This window comes from Onychostoma macrolepis, chromosome 14 (assembly GCF_012432095.1).
Source record: "Onychostoma macrolepis isolate SWU-2019 chromosome 14, ASM1243209v1, whole genome shotgun sequence".
Lineage (NCBI taxonomy): Eukaryota > Metazoa > Chordata > Actinopteri > Cypriniformes > Cyprinidae > Onychostoma > Onychostoma macrolepis.
In genome coordinates, this window is record NC_081168.1 from 2,094,679 (window position 1) to 2,100,651 (window position 5,973).

The window sequence follows — 5,973 nt, forward strand, 5'->3', positions numbered from 1 at the left end:
ATGAAGTGCTCCAAAATTTCTTGGTAAACGGGTGCAGTGACTTTGGTTTTCAAAAAACACAATGGACCAACACCAGCAGATGACATTGCACCCCAAATCATCACAGACTGTGGAAACTTGACTTCAAGCAGCTTGGACTATGAGCTTCTCCACCCTTCCTCCAGACTCTAGGACCTTGGTTTCCAAATGAAATACAAAACTTGCTCTCATCTGGAAAGAGGACTTTGGACCACTGGGCAACAGTCCAGTTCTTCTTCTCCTTAGCCCAGGTAAGACGCCTCTGACGTTGTCTGTGGTTCAGGAGTGGCTTAACAAGAGGAATACAACAACTGTAGCCAAATTCCTCGACACGTCTGTGTGTGGTGGCTCTTGATGCCTTGACCCCAGCCTCAGTCCATTCCTTGTGAAGTTCACCCAAATTCTTGAATCGATTTTGCTTGACAATCCTCATAAGGCTGCAGTTCTCTCGGTTGGTTGTGCATCTTTTTCTTCCACACTTTTTCCTTCCACTCAACTTTCTGTTAACATGCTTGGATACAGCACTCTGTGAACAGCCAGCTTCTTTGGCAGTGAATGTTTGTGGCTTACCCTCCATGTGAAGGGTGTCAGTGATTGTCTTCTGGACAACTGTCAGATCAGCAGTCTTCCTCATGATTGTGTAGCCTAGTGAACCAAACTGAGAGACCATTTTGAAGGCTCAGGAAACCTTTGCAGGTGTTTTGAGTTGATTAGCTGATCGGCATGTCACCATATTATAATTAGTTGAGATAGTGAATTGGTGGATTTTTGTTAAATGTGAGCCAAAATCATCACAATTAAAAGAACCAAAGACTTAAACTACTTCAGTCTGTGTGCACTGAATGTATTTAATAGACGGTTTCAACAGCAACAACATAAACAAACGTTACTGCGCATGTGCGCTTTTGTGGCCCTAACTTAACTTCCGGTAGACATCCAAATACAATCAGTAACAACAGCTAAGTCCCTCTAGAGTAGAATATGTTTTGATAACAAGCAAAATATGTTTGCTGCGTAAATCAGACGGACTGAGATGCAGCGATAACTACTTGGACGGACTTATTAAAAATGCAAATTCATTCTCTGCCAGCAGGAGGCGCTTTAAAGCGGGAGAACTAGAGGTTTCCCCGGAAACGGCTGTTGGGCTGTAGGTTACACAAAGCAGTGCTGAGCTTACAAACGCTGCTTTATCAGGCATATAACATGTCAGATGAAATAAAAATGACATCGAACATTTTCTAAAGACAGTGTTCCTTCAGAAATACAGTGATATAAAAACACCTGCGCCTCGTTTTGATTTTTAAATATGCGTTACGTGCTCATGTTTATTCAAAGAAGCCTTTTGGAAAATCGGTCAGTTTTGATATCATGGTGGGTCGCCACAAATAAATAAATGTATGTGAAACACATCCCACAGCACAACAACCTGAGCCCAACTTGCTCATCACTTTAACTTTAACTGCGTTTGTAGCCGGAACCACTAACAAGACTGATAAACAAACACAGACCGGAAGTTAACTTAGGTCCAGGCGCGTGCGCCCGATGAAACCGTCTATACACGAGTTTCACAATTTGAATTGAATTACTGAAATAAATGAACTTTTCCATGACATTCTAATTTATTGAGATGCACTTGTAAGTCAAGTATACTTAAATGTAATTTTAAGTATATTTCTGAGAAGTACATAAAGCCCATTTCTGAGAAGTACATAAAAAGTAGACAAAAAGTATACTTTCCTATTTTTAGTTTAAAAGAAGTATACTCATACCACATTTGAATAAACTTCTTTTTCATAAGGGTCAGGAGCGAGGTCACGCCTCTACCAATCACCTCACTTCCCGAATCCTTCATATATCAGGCCGCCTCATACCACGCTGTTTGTCTCTTTCTCTCGAAAGAAAGATGGACTTGCATGGTCGGTGTTCTGTTCAATTCGATGTCACTGGCGTCGCTCGAGGAATGCTTCTCATCGTCCCGATCGCAGTCGTTTGTTCAGAGCGCTCTCATTCGGTTGCGCAGATTCCTGGGCCCGTGAGCGTTCACTCCCAGGCTCGTCTCGGGAGGACTTTGAGCTGTTCCTTGGCTCCACCCTCTCCGTCAGTAGGATCTGTGGGCCGGGATCACCATCATCGTTCACGTGGTAGATGCAGAAAAATGGAATCCTCGCGAGTCGCTTCTTCGGCGCTCAACTTCCGATAGCCTTCCTCAGTGCTTCCGCTGCACGTCTTCCAGAATCAAGAGCTGAGGACAACATCAGTAACTGAACCACGGATCGCTTTCAACATGCACTTAAATCCAAGGTATCCAATTTAATCGTGCAGATAACAAATAATTATTCCAACTATATTCAGTATCAATAAAAGTTCTGTCATAACAAACTTTGAGCCCTCAGCACTTCCGGCAAGTCCTAGTGAGTCACTCTCCGTCATGAGAAATTCTCCTCCACAGCATCAGACAGCAGCTCCCACTAGCGGCAGGCAAGTCATAATTCCACCTGCACTCGCTCAGTCTGATATCTCCCAAAATTCTTCTTTTCTCTACGCTCACAGTTTGCTCATAAAAACCCCGCTCACAAACATCCTTTCATCCCAACATCCATTCCTATACCCTTCCCTTCAGCTGATTACAGCAATACGACCCACAGCCCAAAGACATGCAGGTTGGTTAAGTTGAATATTCTAAATTGTTTCTCCTCAAAACGTGTATAACAGACCTGTGTATAGATTGATTTATGTATGGATTAACTGGTCCTTGTCATGAATATTGCCACAAATGCCGGAATGGCTTTAAGAAGTAAATAAACAACAAACAATCAGCAATACGGCTCTGTGTTTTCTAATAACTCTCAATAGCTACTTCTAAATTCTAGATGCCTCATTCAGTGTCCCTTGGGACCTTACCTCACACAGGCCAGTCTGGTCTCCTTCAACCTCCAATTCTATTTCCAAAAGGGCTATCCATTCTCCACTCCCTCCATCAATACCCTCTCATCCTGCCATCTTGCAACAAACCCCACTCACAAACATCCATTCATCCCAACATCCATTCGTCCACCCTTCTTTCAGCCATTTACAGCAATATGGCTCTCGTGTTTCTAATAATTTTCTGTAGCTACTTAGAAAGTTTTAGAATTGTTTCATATGTTAATGTTAAAAAATGTTTTTATTGTATTTGTTATACTTGTATTTTTACTTGTTTGCCATGAAAATAGCCTAGGTGTAACAATAGTCCTCTTAAGGCGAGCGTAGTGATGAACCCAAGTGCAGTTTTATTTAAACAAGGTGAAATCCAAAATCCAAACATAATCCAAACAGAGACTTAATTTAAACAGTCATGTCTTGAACAGACCTCACTTGGCATGAACAAACTAGACTCACCAACAGCAGGTTACAACATTAAGCAGTAAACCATACTCTTAAACACCAAAACAAGTGTTTTCAAATGTGTTTTCAAATGTTTAGGTGAACTTTGAGTAAAAAAAAAAAAAGTGCATTTACTTTTGTTAGTTTACTTCTAATTTGCCATCATTATTATCATTATATTAATTGCATTATATAAACTGTATATCTGCTGTTTAGATTAGATTAGATTATAAAACTGTATTAATCCCTGCAAAGGGAAACTCATTTGCCATCATTACACAGTACAAAAAACATACAAGATTTACACAACTTCATTAAAAACCTAACAGCAGCAGGAATAAAAAATTACATGTTAATTACTAAAGTTTTCTAAAGATGCCAGTGATTTGAGCGAGTCTAAAACGAAGCAAAATCAACCAACTTCTCCTTCTGTGACATCTGACCCATGACTCGCTGAAAACTGATCAAGATTCATCCAAGTCGTGATGTTTGTGAAGCACGTGAAGCACAACAATGACCACTTTTTAATAACAAGTTTTTAAATTCTTCCAGTGTCTTGAAATGTTGCAATTCTTGACCTAATGTCCAAGCAGCAATATGTGAACTTCAGTCATGAATTAACTACTGAAATATATTAGGTCAAGACCGAAATAATGTCAGGGTTAAGGTCCAGTTCTCTCAGTTTAATGGTCTTATCTGTGTATGTGTCTGCAGCTACTTGTATTTATTACAAAAGATGGCTAAAAGTATGTGAACACCCCTTTCTGTTATTGGTTTTGGCTGTTATAGTCATTTACATTAACTCTATGCATGCAATGACATTCTAGACAACGCACCTGAGTACAAAGAAATGTTTTACAAAACATCTCTCTGGTGACATTCCAGGTAACAAAAACATTTTGAGAATATTGTTTTGAAATGTTTCTAAAAAATGTCCGGTTTTCTTGGCATGATCGTAACGTAATTTAAAGGTTACAAAAATGTTTCTTACAAAGTTCTAACTCTTTAACCCAAAATATTACATCATTTAAACACCTATTTTTATTATTCTAATAACAGTTTCGGTCCAGTTTTCTTGACGTGATTAGAATGTTATTTAAAGATTGCAAAAATGTTTCTTAGAATGTTCATCAAGTAAAAACAACATCATAAGGACTTTCAGAAAATGTTGGTCTTACACACACACACAGATATATATATATATGTATATCTCAGAGGTGGGTAGAGTACCCAAAAACTGTACTCAAGTAAAAGTACTTGAAGAAATATTTACTCAAGTAAAAGTAATAGTCTGAATAGTTACTTGAGTAAGAGTAAAAAAGTATCGGATAAAAAAACTACTCAAGTAGTTAGTTACTAGTTACTTTGGATCATATACTGAATATAGTTTATTTTTATGTAGATATATAGATATTTAGATACAATTTACATATACTGTATATATATACACATATACATATGTGACCCTGGAGCACAAAAGCAGTCATAAGCAGCACAGCTATATTTGTAGCAATAGCCAAAAATACATTGTATGGGTCAAAATTATATTTTTTTCTTTTATGCCAAAAATCATTAGGATATTAAGTAAAGATCATGTTCCATGAAGATATTCTGTAAATTTCTTACCGTAAATATATTAAAACCTAATTTTTGATTAGTAATATACATTGCTGAGAACTTCATTTGGACAACTTTATGTGGACAATGACATCTCTGAATTAAATAATGAAATGCCTTTAACTGAAAATTGCGTGTTTAATCTTATCATTATACATTACTGACACTCTGTCCTCCAATTTGATACTGTTAAGTGCTTTGACACAATCTGTATTGTTAAAAGCGCTATATAAATAAAGGTGACTATTGACTATTGACTAAAAATGTACTTGAGTAAGAGTAAAAGTACCCATTTTTAAATATACTCTTAAAGTATTAGTTACCCAAAAAATTTACTCAAGTAAATGTAACGAAGTAAATATAACGAAGTAAATGTAACTCGTTACTACCCACCTCTGCATTCTAATCACATCAAGAAAACTGGACCGAAACTGTTATTAGAATAATAAAAATAGGTGTTTAAATGATGTAATATTTTGGGTTAAAGAGTTAGAACTTTGTAAGAAACATTTTTGTAACCTTTAAATAACGTTACAATCATGCCAAGAAAACCGGACATTTTGATGTTTTAGAAACATTTCAAAACGATATTCTCAAAACATTTTTGTTACCTCACCAGAGAGATAATTTGCTTGCAGGACAGTATTTAAATTTCCACACCAGACTTAGTAAAACATTTCTTTGTACACAGATGCATTCTCTAGATTGTCATTCCATGCATAGAATTAAGATTTATCCTCATAGAAATGACTAGAACAGCCAAAACCAATAACAGAAAGGGGTGTTCACATATTTTTAGCCATATTTTGTAATAAATGCCAGTAGCTGCAGACACATACACAGATAAGACCATTAAACTGATAGAACTGGACCTTGACCTAATATATTTCAGTAGTTAATTCATGACTGAAGTTCACATATTGCTGCTTGGATATCAGGTCAAGAATTGCAACATTTCAAGACACTGGAAGAATT